Genomic DNA, 15,728 nt, shown 5'->3' with positions numbered 1-15,728 from the left:
GAAATTTCATTTTTTTAGTTCTTTCAGAACCCTGGTGTGTATACCATCTGGTCCAGGTGATTTACTACTCTTCAGTTTGTCAATCAGGCCTACCACTTCTTCCAGGTTCACTGTGATTTGGTTCAGTTGATCTGAATCATCACCCATGAAAACCTTTGAGCGCCACTTTACAGATGTTAATGGTAGCTATGTTATTGTTTTGGGATTGATGTATGGAAAAAAATTTGCTTGCTAATATATATAAGCTGAATACTCACACTATGGATGAATTATTTTTTTCATTTTGTGTGGTGACTTTAATGTGACAGATAACCCTCTGATTGATTGTAAACCTTCCAAAATCCTAAAATGAATTCAACAGACATTGAGGTTGATTTTTTTTTATGTAAAGAACTGTAAGTTGTTTGACTCTTGGCAGTTTAAGCATTTGGAGGGCAAAGATTATACTTATTTTTCTCCAGTTCACAAAGTATATTCTCATTTGGATTACATTCTCCTCTTAGATTCTTGTTTTAACAATCTTTTGGATGCTGCCCTAAAAGATGTTTCCTTCTCAGATTAGTCCATCCAATTAGTTGTACTGCAAGGTAAAGATGCTTCAAAAGCTTGGAGGATACCATCTTTTTTATATGAAGGTAAATATTTTGTACATTTTTTAAGTGATCGGGGGCTTGAATATATTCAGCAGAATTCTCCTGCTGATGTAGATCCTATTACTTGCTGAATGCTGCTAAAGCAGTTTTGAGAGAACATATTTCTTATCAGGCATAGATAACTAAGGAAAGGAAGCAGAAAGTTTTTGATCTTTATAAGAAATTGTCCCAGTTGAGGCAAATCATATGCAGAATCTGTGTCATGTTGTTAAACAAGAATTAGATAGTAACAAGGAAGGAACTTAATACGGTAGAGTGTTGGATATGCAGGCACAATGTAATCTACAATTTTTCTTAGTACAAACTTTATCAGTGTGGAGGGAAGGCAGGAAGGTTGATGGCGAGACTGCTGAAACATATTTCTTCTAAACCTTTAATTAGGCGACTCAAATTTAAAGCCTACATGTTATACTACTTCCATTATCTTGGCTGCGTTCGAGGAATATTATAAGTCCCTTTACTCAGCACATCCCTCATCCATTTCTTCGCAGGACAGTTTTTTTTCCAAAGTTTGACTCTTCCACTGTTGTCTGAGGCCCATAAATTGGTATTGGAAGCTCCTGTTCAAGAAGCTGAGAGATGCTGAGTTTTTGCTGATTTACAGTTGGGTAAAACTCTTGGCCCAGGATGTTTTGAATCTGGCCATAATCTAGCTACCATTGTTTGAATTCCAAAGCCCGGTAAGGACACTGGCTTTTCTTGGGTCATATTGCCTAATATCTTTACTAAACCAGGATATTAAGATCTTGGAAGCTGTTTTGGTTTTCCAGTTAAACAATGTAGTGTCCACCAGCAGACATTTGGATCAGATGGGCTTTATTAAAGGGCGGCTAGCTATTTTGAAGCCTTTGGCCATTCGTGCTCCCCAGGACAGAACTAAAAAGGGGTGTTTTGCTAAGTTTGGATGCTGAAAAAACTTTTGTTTGTGTGGACTGATAATTTTTGGGGGTACCACAGAAAGATAATTTTGGGGATGTTTTTATGCAATGAGCTCAGTGGTTGTATTGTAATCCTCTGGCACAGATTTTAATTAACGGGCAATTGTCTCAACAGTTTAGTTTGGCTAGAGGTACTAGGCAATGATGCCCCCTTTCTCCCCTACTATTTGTTTTAATTCTAGAACCTTTACCCATTAAACTCTGCCAGCTGCCCCCTTTTCTAGGGAATCTCTGTGGGTAAGAGGATACTCAAGCTTAGTCTTTTTGCTGACAATATGTTGTTTGCTGGCAATCCAGAATAAAGTTTGGATTCTGTTATTCAGGCTATGATTCTTTTCGTTCCTTTTCTGGACTGAAGTCTTTTCCTTAGATGTTTCTTTAAAAGATGAGTGGATGGGCTCTTTCCCATTATGCTGGGCTGGGGGTGGTATGTATTATCTGGGTATTAAACTTTGTATATCATTTACTGACCTTTATTCTCTAAATTTGTCTTCTGCAGTGGACACTAAGAACCTGTTAGAGAAGTGCTGGGAAAGATGGTCATTCTGCCCAAGATACTGTATTTTACAAATGATTCCATTTTGGGTTAAAAAGAAGGATGTCCAGATTTTTAGATCATTGATTTCTACCATTGTGTGGCAAAACAGGAGGGCAATAGATTGTTTTGTGACTGGTAAAGAGTGTATGTGTGTAGGGTTGTTTAGCACTGCCTGACTTGCATTTATACAATGTGGCCTATAGATCTGTCTTTTTTTTACATCTGACTTGGATTAAGTATCATTCTTGGTAAGAGTTAATTTTTGGCTGGCCTTCGTTAGGAATGCTTGGCGGTGGTGGAGATTGCATTCTGGTAGGAGCCTAGAAATTTCTCCTTTTTAAATTTTTACTAGCAACCTTGATTTTTCCTGTAGGATTGAGTAGGTCTATATTTAGCATTTTATATATAGCATTAAGGAAGAGACGTCAGCTAATTTTGGTCTGTTGGGTGAATTGTTTTGATATACATTTTTAATGTTTTCAGTTGTTTATGATATTTTAATTTTTGTTGTAAATTGTGTTGAGAGATGTAATCAGGAAAGCGATTTAAGAAGTAATTTTTAAAATAAATATTTCAGCAATGGGATCTTATTGGGCAGATGGTCAATTATGAGCAAAATTGCCTTTTTTCTCTTTAGCAGCTTAAAATCAAAATTCGTTGCTCATGGGTCGGTACCACAAGCCACTGTTCTTGCTGCCGCTTGAACTATGAAGGTCCCAGCCCTGCCAGTGGCTCCGATGTCACTCCTCGACACCATGCTCCTGTTCCTACCCAAGGTCCCCCTAGGCGCGCTCGCTCGGTGCCTCTTAAAGGGCCTTTTCCTTCCCTGTGGCACCCAAGGATGATGTAAGCAGTTTTGCCTTACTTAAGGGCTCCCCAGATCTCCCTTCCTCGCCTCAGCAACAATTCTCAAGCTTTGCAGTGCGTGTTGCCAGCATTCTTGTTTCCTGCGTTCCTGTGCTTTGTCCTGCCTTGCCCGTCTGCCTTACATCCAGTCTGGTCTTCTCCAGCCTTGTCCTGTCCTGTCTATTTTGTCCAGTGTCTCTCATCTGTCTACGTCCTCTCTTGGTCTTACTCTCTGGATCTTGAACAGAGAACAGTATTTTTGAAGTTCTTATGAGTCCTTGACTCGCAGCTGGACTTAATGCCAGCTCAGAGGCTGGCATTAAATTTGCTATGTTGGGTGCCCAGCGATTTTCTGCACTGGGGGTAATAGGTAATAACCTTATCTACATGGTCTTTGTATGTGATGAGCGCCATTTGCTCTGTTTTTGGTCGCGGCTTTGGATGCACTAATTCTCTTATTGCACTGAATGTTAGTCTAGTGCATTCAAAACGTGTGTCCAGCTGCTTGTTAACCTGTGCGCTAGGCTGAGTGCACTTTATTGCATTAGCCCCAGGGTCAGTACAAACTGTATGCAACCGCCTGGATTCCTTGCAGACCAAGAGGTCAGCAATTCATTCAGCAGTTACTGTACTGCCATTCTCAGTGCGATCACAGTCACCTGAGGCCTCTGCTGTACGTCTATTGTTTCTGCCACGATATGACGGGGATGTGTTGTGGGTTTCTGAACTAATGCCAAATAATATCTGGGCTACAATCCATGAGCTTCCTGACGGCTGGGCTAAGGTAGCCTACATTATCTCTCTTCTTACTTGGCAAGCACTGGCCTGAATGTCCCCATTACGGGAACAGGATGACTCATTACTGAATATTTGACAACTTTCTAGTTCATTTCTGTATCATCTTTGAGAAACCAGGTCTCTCCTCTTCTGCAGCTGTTCCTCACCAGGGGCCTCAAACAGTGGGTCACTACACTATTTAGTTTTGGACCCTAGCCGCTGAACTATAATAGAACGAAGAAAGTTTAACTGCCATCTTCTTGCAGGTTCTGGCAGCACAGATTAAAGATGAACTGGCTGGACGGGTGATTCCCATGTCCCTTGATGCCCTGACTTCGCTATGTACCAAGGCCGACGTCCGATTCCAGGAGAGGACCTGGGAGTGAGGACTATCCCGGGGAGCACCACATCTGTCCCCCAGATTTCAGTGTTCACTACTATTCCCGCTCAAAGACTCTGTGTCTGCATCCACTCAAGAGGAGCCAATGCAAATAGCTCACTAGAGGCTGACGGAAGAAGAGAGATGTCACTGGCAGTTCCCAAACCTTAGCCTCTCTTCTGCGGTTCATGGAGATGTCCAAACATCCCTTGAGCCCAGGAAACTCTTAATGCCTAGGGATGCTTGGAGAGGCAACTCTAGGTCCTATAGGAAAAACTCTCCCTCTCATGAATTGTTCTATTGATCCACCCCCAGATGAATATCGGGTTGATCCTCACAGAGGCCTTTCTCGATGCGGGTGCAATGGGAAATTTTATCAAAAAGAATTTAGTACGGAATAACAATTTCAATGACCACTCTGCATCTCCTCAGTCTATGGGAACCCATGCCCGGAAATATCATGACCATCACCCAGCCCATTACTCTCAGGGTGGGCTTCCTACATTGTGAATAAATCTCCTTTTACATCCTTTGAAGGTCTGTCCGTCCTCTGGTTCTGGGCCTCCTCTGGCTGTATCAGCATTCTCCAGTAGTGGATTGGGATACAGGAGACAGCCAGGCCTGAAGCCTATGTTTTGAAAAATATTTCACAAGTATTATACGATTTGCAGTTAGTGCGCTGCTATTCTTGATTGCAGCTTTGCAGCTGGGAAAAACGTTTCTTGCCTAGATCTTTTATTGGCAGAATTGAAGCAAAGGAATTTTTTTTTGTTTTTGAGAGCTGATCTCACCATGTGGCATTTGACTTCCCTTGTGGCCTGGGCATTGTTGAATAAATACTTTTTGTTACTGTAGAAACTGATAAGGGTGGTCTCCAACTGCAGATCTTTTAAGAGCTTTATGCACTGGGACTGCTTGGGATTGTTTTTGCGGCTGTATGAATGTTAGCACTCCTTCATGTTCTATATTGACCTCCGCATTCTCTAGTTTGAAGGGGATTTTTCCTGAAAATAAGCAGGCTGAATTAGCCATGCTGTCTGGGATGTCCTTCCAGGATGGCTGGTCGGAGCTTGACCAAGCTGACAGAGTTTTGCTGTGTGTGCGGCTGTGCGTCCTTTCCCGTGGTGCCATTTTCTCCTCAGTCTGTTTCTTTCACGCTGCAGGCTTCTCGCAGAGCAAACATGCCACCGCAGCCGCCTGGCTTTAAATTCTGCCAGTGCGGTAAGATAGTGTCTGCTACCGACGGGCACAATTACTGCTATTTGTGCCTTGGCTTGCACCACGACCAGGTGGCATGTCAGGACTGCGGCCGCATGTCCCCCTGGGCCCAGCGCCAATGCAATGCCAAGATCGCCTGACTATAGGAAGGTAACTCGAGGTCCTATGCCCCCAGCTCAGAGCGCCTGTCAGCCCAATCCTCTCTGAGGTCCCTTCCGGACCGCCCCAAAAAGTCCAAAAGGGCCTCCTCCGTGGGACCACTGGATAAACAGGGGGGCAAATCCCCCGCCCCTCCGTGCTCTCAGACCATCTAGGCGCAGATGGCATCGGGAGATGCACTGACGCAACCGTTTGATGTGTCATACTGTCCCAGTGCGTCGCCTGCCATGAAGCACCATGCATGTCAGGCGCCGTCAACGCATGTGTCGAAATCTAAGTGCAAGGAGGATTCAGCGCTCGACGCACCGTCACCGGAAATCATCAGAATCGACTCGACACGACTCATCGACAAGAATACTGATGCAGGCCCAAGCTGTGCCACTCAGCTCGATGAAAAAATCAGCCGCTAGTGACCGGGATCCAAAATCCTCCAAGGATCCAGCCCTGGCCTGAGAACCGCAGGGGGCTATCCTCCCTGTCTTGCATCTGGTCTTTTTGGACAATGAACCAGTGTCTGACTTTGGATCCACGGGCCCCTCTTGCTCCTCAGACCGAGTCTACTCTGACTTGTCTTCAGTCTCTAGGCACAAGAGATTGGCGGGATGTCTGCAGGAGCCCCTTCAAAAATGACACAGGAGGTCTGCTTCAACAGAATGGGTGAAGATTCGGCCCTGAGGCCCTGACTCAGACATCCTTCTGGCAGCACTACCGCCAAGGAACCCTCCGGCAGAGGACTCATCACCTGGCCCTGGACAAGGGACCTTGGCTTCTCAGGCATTGTCTCGGATCTCTAAGATCCTTTCCCAATTCCTCTCCTCTGTAAAGAATTAGGGGAGTGGCGTTTCGCTGTATTCCACGTGAGGCACCCCCCCAGAGTGGGCTGCCTTCGCAAGAGGATGTCAGTCTCGATCCAATAGCCTGACTCTCACCCCCCCCCCCCCGCACATCACTGGGTTCCTCGATGGGGTGCCCATCGGTCCCACTGGAAGGGCAACCTGAGCCAGCTTCCCCTCCAGAGGACCTCTCCTATTCAAAGTTCATGGAGAAGATGGGCTCCAGACTAAACATCGAAACACAAAAAGTGCCAGACCCCTGTGCTGAAGTCTTAGGGATACTAAAAGATCTTCAAAACATCAGCCGAGCCAACTACCTTGCCTTCACATGCTGTGCTAGATGTGGTTATGACAAAGGCGTGGGAGTCCCTCTTCTCGGGGCTAGCGACCTCTCACAAGACGGACCTTAAGTTCTGGATGTGGCAATCTCCATTCTATAGCACAGTTCAGCTACCACAGGCATCCGTTGTGGTTGAATCAGCCATGAAGAGGGCTAAAAAAACAGGACTCCATTCCAACACTTTTCCAGGGCGCGACTCTAAGTACCTGGATGACTTCGGCAGAAGGGCGTTCCAGGCGGGGATGCTAAATACCAAGATTCAACAGCCCAATTTTATATCATCCAGTGCTGAGTGTTTTCAGAAATTGGCAAACCTCCCTTGACTCCTGGACAACATCTTTGGGGACAAGCTCCATGAGACAGTAGCACAATTGAAGGAACAGAGCTTTGCGGTGTTGTCACTGGTGTCCCCTGCGGAGCAATCGGTGACTAAAAAGTACGACTCAACGAACAGGAAGGCCTACTTCCAGAGGCGACTGTATAGGCCATATTCCATGTACTGCTCGCCATCTTACCCTCTGACCTGGCCTCAACTGTCTCAGCCGTAACAGACCCAGGGCAGACAAAGAAGCCTGACGACAGCACAAAAACCCAGCAGGGATTTTAGGAGCACCTGGGCCGCTTTTACTGCTACATGTAGGAGGGAGGATTTCCCATTTCTACCACTCTTTGGGAAGCGATCACCTTCGACCGTTGGGTATTCTATTCTCAGAGATGGCTATTCCCTGCATTTCAAGAGTACACCAACTCTTCCCCACCGAGTGAGCCTGCATTGGTCCACCTCAAGGAACCATTACTGGCTTCAGGAGGAGGTCTTTGCACTGCTCCAGCAGCGTTTGATCCGGTGGGTTTCCAGCTTGTGTTGTCAATCTGTTGTGAATTCTGCTAGGAGTTAGCAATTCTGATGTGCGTTCTGCTGACAGTTAGCAAACTGTTGTTATTTAGAATAGTTGTGGGTGGATCCTTGGACCAGTGGCAGATGACCATGCCCTCGGGGGAAATCCCGAGAGGGACCACTGGTCAGGCTTAGTGTAGGAGACAGACACACACTAGTTCTTTTATTGGACAATATAGTGAACCACCAGAGATGGCAGTAGTGAGCTGGAAGTGCCCGGCTGGGCTGTAGTCCCTCAAGTTCTGGAACAGCGATCCCAATGGCTGAGCTGTAGAGAAACTAAGAAAGTGAGTAGGCAGTATATGCAGAGTTCTAGAACAAGTCCTTGGTGGTAACACTCACACAATAGTCTCTTAAGGCAGCCCAGGAGATGGTATCCATTAGGCCCTCGAGGAGCGAGTACCGGGTTCCAGGGAAAGCTCTGAGAGATAAAGACTCACTAATGTTAAGCAACAAAGACTTCTTAGTAAGCAATATATTAAACCTCCAAAGGTGGCAGTAGTGAGCTGGAAGCGCCCAGCTGGGCTGTAGTTCCTCAGGTACTGGAACAGCGATCCCAGGGTGGCTGAGCTGTAGAGAAAGTAAGAAAGTGAGTAGGCAGTATATGCAGAGTTCTGGAACAAGTCCTTGGTGGTAACACTCACACAATGGTCTCTTAAGGCAACCGAGGAGTGAGAAGTCTGGGAAGTCAGGGAAAGCTCTGAGAGATAGATGGAAACTCACTGATATAGTAAGCAGCGAAGTCTTCTTAGCAGAAATGGTATTCAGGAGCAAATCCGGGACGTGGGCCCTCAAGGAGCGAGTACTGGTTCTGGAATGCGACCTGAAAAGAGAAAGAGAGAGCGAGGCCCCCGAGAAGCGGGTACCTCTAGTGAAGTCTGAGGAGGCAGAGTAGCTAGGGTTGCAGAGAGCGAATCCCATCCGCAGCGACCAGGAGGAAGCTAGGTAAACCAATCCCTTGCTAACTCGTCTTGTTAGCAAAAACTGAGACCTTAAATATCTGGAGCTGGTGATGTCATCTCAGGGGGACGCTCCTGAGGTTCGCGCCAACGCTGGTACATCAGTCGGGCCGCGCACCCTTAGGCATCTGGTCGACATGGCGGTTTGCAGCGTCGAGCCGGTCCGGGAATGCCGGAGGGGATCGGCCAGGAGACGCCAAAGCAGCTAGCCTTCCATCAACCCCGAAGGGAGTTGCCAACGAGGTAAGGTGGGCGGAGCAGAGACATCGGACAGCGATGGACACAACAGCTTGCAGCTGGATCAGGGGTTCTACTCCCAATACTTTCTCATTCCCAAGAAATCAGGAGGACTGCACCCAATCTTGGACTTAAGAGCTCTCAACAAATTCCTGGAGAAGGAGAATTTCAAGATGATATCTCTCAAGTCCATCCTTCCTTTCCTACAGCCGAATGATTGGATGTGCTCGCTGGACCTTAAGGATGCGCACTCAGGTCAACAAACACCACTATCAGTATAAGGTACTTCCCTTCGATCTCTCGTCTGCCCCGAGAGTCTTCACCAAATGCTTAGCGGTAGCAGTGGCCCACCTCAGGAAACAGGGAATCCAGTTGTTCCCATACCTCGACGACTGGCACCATGGCCTGTCACCCTTCAGAGCAACCTACAGACTACAATCCATTGCCTGAAATGGCTTGACTTAATAATTACAAGAAGTCCAGTCTCCATCTGACACAGAACTTACAGTTTATTGGTGCCCACGTAAGTATAGCTCAGGGAAGAGCATTCCTTCCAGCGGACAGGGCCCACGCACTGCACACCCTGACCATACAGCTGAGAGACTGAACTCACACTTTAGCCTGCCAGCTCTTGACCCTCCTGGGCCGCATGGCAGCAGCCATCTATTTGGTGTCCTGTAAGTGTTTGCACATACAATGCTTGCAATGGGGGCTTAAGTCTCAATAGGCATAGGTCTCACATCTGCTGTCCCGGTGAGTACGTCTAACCCGAAGCATGACAACAGACCTGGACTGGTGACTATGCCTTGCAGCTCTCTCCATTGGGGCCCCACTTCGCTCCCCAATTCATCAAATGATCCTCACTACGGATGCTTCAAGCAAAAGGTGGGCAGTCCATTTGCATCACGTGAGAACACAAGGACTCTGGTCCCTCTGGGAAAGTCTCCAGCAGATAAATATCCTAGAGTTCTGAGCAATCAGAAATGCCGTATGCATGTTTGAGAGGTTCCTAAGGGGGAAAGCCATCATGGTCCATATAGATAATCATGTTGCAATGTTCTATATATGATCATCAAACAGAAAATAGCTGGTGTGATAAATATTATTACTGTTACAAACAAAATTGTATTAAAAATGTGGGTTTTTTTTGTTTTTTGAAAGAAAAAGACCTCAGCACTAGTTTTCTACTGAATGTTTCATCAGATTTTTATACTAGTAAGTGCAATCATAGGTCTAGAAAAACCTCTGTGTATTTTTATCCAATTTATATTTAGTCATTAAAGTTCCTTATTTTTATTAAAATATTCTTCACTGGTTTGCTACTTCTTTCATGTTCATTTAAAAAAACGATTTTGTAGATAAACCAGACTCTGAACAGTGATATATAACACCTCTTTTCTTTCTGTTTATAACAACATATTCGCCCGTAAGAAAAATAAAATTTTGTTGTACTTATCTTTTGCAGGGATTTTCATGAGAATCTTGTCTCTTTCCGTCACAAATTGTTTTCAGTTTGTAAGAGACTATAGAGTTGGTGCTAGTAACAGCTACCGGTGAGACGTCGACATTAACAACGTTTTGCCAATGCTGCGTCAGGGCTATATTTCTCTTTTTCAAGATTGCATAATTCTGAAACAACATCATTATCAATTAGATATGATATAACTTTCCACATATTGTTAGTAAAAACTTCCATATGTAGTTACTCCGTTTCTCATTCTAAACCTCTCTAGCAAAATTCCACCAGGCTATTTCACTATGGCAAAGGTGTACTATTTAAACCTATCTTGGCCATTCACAGCACAACATGTCATTGCGTTCGTGCGTATTCATGTTCACTTATTTGCAGATTAATGATGTTTTCTAATCTATTCTGAAAGACTATCTTCCCTCACAATAGAGTATTCCATTCTATTTTAACATTCATACCAACTGGTTCTTCATTTTTCAACTTAAAAATCCACTGTTGTCCCCAAAAATACAAAGATTTTATCCAGTCTCCACCTCTTTTACTCATATGTATGACATCTGTCACAAACCATTTTAGTTCTGAAAAACAGTGTTTAAATTCTGAACAATGTGTTACTAAAGGTGCATTTTCTCTTTTGTATTTAAGACAACTTCTTTGTTCACAAATCTGTTGTCTGAACGATCTTGAGGTTTGACCAACATAAATTCATGGACATGGACATTGTATTATGTAGACCACAAATGAAGCACACGTTGTATAGTTCGTCAATGTGTATTTCTGTCCATTTTTCAAACATATTAACTCTTTAATTTTTAAGGTCTGTTCATAAATACTGCAGTGTCCACATCTATAGTAGACAACTTGTGTTATCTGATAATGTGTCATGTTTAGTGCCAATTTCTGGAAGTGTAGCCGGACACAAAATTTCCTTTAAATTCTGGTTTCTCAAGAAGTCCATTCTAAATTCCATCTCCTCGAATCCTTCTATCCTTTCATTGGGATATTCCTTTAAGTTAAAATTTCCCTGTAAATGTGTTTTAAAGAAAGGTTCAGAAGTAAATGTATTTTTTACAGTTGAACAATTAAAAACTTTCCTGCAATCAAAAACTCCCATTACTTCATCTCCCTTAAATGTGTAAAAATTGAGAAATAGTTGATTGATGTGCAGTGATTACCTATTTAATTTGATGTTACCTATAAGTATCTCTCTAAGTTTTCGGATCCAGTAAAACATACTATATTGATTTATGGATTAAGAAAGTAAGGAAATCTAATTTATTTTACTTTTTGAAAATGTGTTGCTAGAAAAATTGCATTCCTTCTTTCTGATGTTTTTTCTGTAATTACAAAAATTTGGTTTTTGTAATGTTTAAAAATGATAAAGAATTTAAAAAAAAAAAAAGGAACTTAAATGACTAAATGAAAATTGAGAGGTTTTTCTGGACCTATGATTGCACTTACTGGTATAAAAATCAGATGAAACATTCAGTAGAAAACCAGTGCTGAGGTCTTTTCCTCTCAAAAAATTTAAAACATAAGTTTAACACAATTTTGTTTGTGACAGCAATAATATTTCACACCAGCCATTTTCTGTTTGATGATAGTCATTAGATACTGGTGTTTTCCTTAATTATGCGATGTTCTATATAAACAAAGAAGGAGGGTCCGGTTCCTGGATGTTGTGCAGGGAAGCAGTGCGCATCCCGGAATGGATGGAGGAGCGCTCCATCATCCTTCAGGCAACCTACCTACCCGGGGTGGAAAACTCCAGAGCAGGATCTTCCACCCACATGAGTGGGAGCTTCGCCAGTACATGGTGGAATATCTCTTCCAAAGTTGGGGCTTCCCACGCATAGATATTTTCACTACGGAGCGCAACAGAAAGGTGCAGACGTTCTGTTCAGGATACCCCAGCCAGAGACGACTAGCACAAGACGCGTTTTTCATATCATGGATGGGAGGGCTTCTCTGTTCTTAACCCTCGATTCCATTCATCTCGAGAACCATATGGAAGGGTATAATGGACTTTGCCAACCTCATCCTGATCACTCTGACTTGGCCCAGACAACCGTGGTATGCCTGTCTTGTGCGTCTGTCCATCGAACTGCCCATTTCCCTCAGCCACAGTGCAGATCTACTGTCACAGGACAGGGGCGCACCCTGCTTCACTCCATGCACTCCTCGCTGCATGTCATAGCATGGAGGTTGAAAGGATGGTATTAAGCCACCTGCACTTGCCGTCAGAAGTCCGGGAGCTGCTATCCTTCAGAAAATTTTCCACCAGGCGTAACTGCCAAGGCAAATGGCTGAGATACGCTGCTTGGTACGACAACAAGGGCATAGACCCCTTCTTCTGCCCACCGAAGCGCCTGTGGGAGTACTTCCATTCCCTTTATCAAGCAGGACTGGCGACTGCTTCAGTGAGGGTTCTCGTCAGTACAGTCGCAGCCTACCATCATCCCCACAATGGCCTACCGGTGTCCAATCATTCACTAGTCTCCTGCTTCATGAAGGGCATTCTATGACTGCAACCACCGGTTCACAAACCACCTGTCCTGTGGGATCTCAACCTAGTTCTGGAACAGCTGATGCATCCACCCTTCAAACCTCTGGAGAAAACTCACATGAGAGATCTATCTTTGAAAGTTCTATTCTTGGTTGCCCTGATCTCTGCAAGAAGAATCAGCAAGTTACAGGCTCTGGTTCTCTACTTGCCGTACCTGGAATTTCATTATGACAAGGTACGGCACGCTCTTCATTCTTGCCCAAAGTAGTTTGTTTTCCACATGAACCAAACTATCGCCCTGCAGACCTTCTTCCCGAAACTGGACAAAAACGTGGGTAAGAGGTGGCTCCACACCCTATACTGCAAGCGAGTCTTGGCCTATTATAAACATAGAACGCACTCTGAAGCTAGAACCTCACAGCTATTCATTTCCTTCAACTCAAATGCTCCTGGTCTTCTGGTCTCCAAGAGGACTCTCTCGTCTTGGACTTTGCAGTGCATTCAGTACTGTTACAGTAAAAGATCAGAAACTCTGACCAGTTTGCCAAAGGCCCATCAAGTAAGAGCGATGGCAGTATCAATAGCCCATTTACGCGAGGTTCCAGTCATGAACATATGCAAAGCTGCCATGTGGTCCTCGCTCCACTCTTTCATTTCCCATTACTGTCTCAACCAGCAAGCAGCTGCGGATGTGGTGATGAGCAAATCCATTCTCTAATTGGGAACAAAGTAAGAAGACTGTCCATTACTCTGGACCAGGTTGAGCACTGTTTCACTCATCCTTGGGAACTGCGCCACGTTCCAGCAAGGACCTGTCTTACTGTGCGTACAACCTTCAGCTGGGGACTCCCAGACAGCATGGCTAATTCAGCCTGCATATCTGTGGGGAAAAAAGCAAGTTCGCTTACCGTAAACGGTGTTTTCCATAGATAGCAGTTTGAATTAGACATACTGTCCCCCCACCTCCATGGACAGTCTCTACTTCACGCTTCGTGGACACACTTTCGAATAGACTGAGGAGAAAATGGCGCTGCGCGGGAAAGAACGCACACAGAGCAAAGCTCTGTCAGCTTGGTCAAGCTCCGCCCAGCCGTCCCCGAAGGAGTCCCAGATAGCATGGCTAATGCATCCTGCTATCTACGGAAAACACCATTTACGGTAAGCATACTTACTTTTCTTCAGTCGGCTTCTTTAGAAAAGCTAGATAAGTTAAATCTTTTGGAGGTGTTAAACGTCTCTGTGGTTCTGGAGAAGGTTCAGGTGGTATGTCTATCTCCTCATCATCCGAGCTAAAAGAGAACAATTTCTCTCCATTCTCAGGTCAATCTGAGATTAAAATTGGTGTATTTTGGTTTATAATTTGCTTTTTAGGTATTATTGGTAAACCTCGAATTGATTTCTCGGAGTTGATACAAGCTTCTGGGCTCCTTTCATGCTCCTTTGATAACACTGATGCAGCTGACATTTTTAAATAAAGTCTTCCCACATTGACTTATAAATTGTTCAGGTAGCGGAGGAATATTAGGAAAAGCCTCCCCACTATAGACTATTTCCTGTGATAATACTGATGCTGAGAGTAATTTTTTCTTTGCTGTTTCCCTTATAGTCCTTTCATTTTCTCATTTTTTTTTTAAATGAGATTGTGGAAATATGGACTGCGCTGAAGATTTCAACAGCAGCACTGAACCCTGATGCTTTCATGATCTGTGACACCGAAGATGATTTCAGCACTTAGGTAGACGTCAGTGCCAAGAACGACAGCGCCACTGATAACACTACTGCTGAGCAAGACTTCTGCACTGAACACCACGCAGTTGAGCACTGATGCTGAAGAATGCCTTGGCAGTGATGACTATACTAAATCGGAATGACGCGCAGTTGATGGGTCAGATAATATTTCTTAGCCCTCTTAATTCTCTCCTTCAGATCCAGAGAGTGTACAATTATATTTATCCTTTTTTCTTTCTGCCTCATTATTATTTTCATTTGAGGCATGATGCTATTTTGAGTAATGGGAAGAATGTTTTGCTGGATTTTGAACATTGATCGTCTGTTCGTTTTCCCCCATTAACTTCCTGTGCTTTTTCTTGCTTTTTTTTTTTCTTTCTTTCAGAAGATTTGGCTTCCCTCCTTTGAAACTGTAGAGTTTTGAAGCCTCACTTTCATGTCCCTGAGCATGATTGCCCTTGGGGACATTCTGCCACATGGGCTACAATTAGTAGGGTCGTGGGAAGGACCGAGACAAAGAATACATACTTTGTGATTGTCTTGGCTCACCATCTTTTAATGGCACAATTTTCACAGTTTTTAAAACTGTGCCTTACCAGACTTTTTTAAGCCTTCGGTTGTTACAGAACAGTGCAGCAAGATTAGTTTGTAGGAAATCACGTTATAAGCATGTATCCCCGTTATTGCAGAGCTTACGTTGGCTGCCAGTCACTCAGAAAGTGAAGTTTAAACTACTCACATTGGTGTTTTGTTGCAAGAGAGGCAATGGGCGAAAGTATTTGTTTGATAAGCTGTCCTGGTATTGACCCAGCCATGCCCTTAGATCTTCTCAGACAGCCCAATTAGAAGCATCTGGGGTTCAGAGGTTTCAGGTGGTTTGTTATAAGAGTCTTCCATTTGTGTCAGTTACATCAAAACTGTGGAATGATTTTGCCTACCCATGTGAGAACAGAACTTAATTATATTAATTAGTTAAAATGCATCTGATCTCCGGGAAATAGAAATTATGAACTTGTATGCTGGAGTGTGGGTTTTCTGTCTGTACTGATACATTATTACCAGAGAAGGTATTTGGGGCCTGAGTTTGTAAGTTTGATTGGTCATCGGCGGCTCTGCAGTTAGGCAGGTTTTTGTGATTGCTTTAAATTTTTATGTATGTTTTATTGCAAACTGCTTTTACAGTTTGTACTGGTTATGCGGTATATACATTTATTAACATAATTAAAACAATAAACCGAAAAAAAAATATGT

General features: G+C 44.1%; 1 protein-coding gene across 14 annotated transcripts in view; it reads left to right on the top strand.

Moving 5' to 3' along the window:
* The window catches only part of TMEM94 (transmembrane protein 94), a 272,670-nt gene that overhangs the window by 19,609 nt on the left and 237,333 nt on the right, over positions 1 to 15,728 (top strand). For 2 of the 14 annotated variants that reach the window (XM_029600526.1, XM_029600525.1), the window contains exon 2: positions 14,389 to 14,634. The exons of the other annotated variants lie outside the window; for them this stretch is intronic. The gene's annotated coding sequence lies outside the window, so the exon portion shown is untranslated. The remainder of the gene's footprint in view (positions 1 to 14,388; positions 14,635 to 15,728) is intronic. 14 annotated transcript variants of the gene reach the window in all.

This window comes from Rhinatrema bivittatum, chromosome 4 (genome assembly GCF_901001135.1).
Source record: "Rhinatrema bivittatum chromosome 4, aRhiBiv1.1, whole genome shotgun sequence".
NCBI classification, from domain to species: domain Eukaryota; kingdom Metazoa; phylum Chordata; class Amphibia; order Gymnophiona; family Rhinatrematidae; genus Rhinatrema; species Rhinatrema bivittatum.
This window is presented reverse-complemented; position numbering and strand designations above follow the sequence as displayed.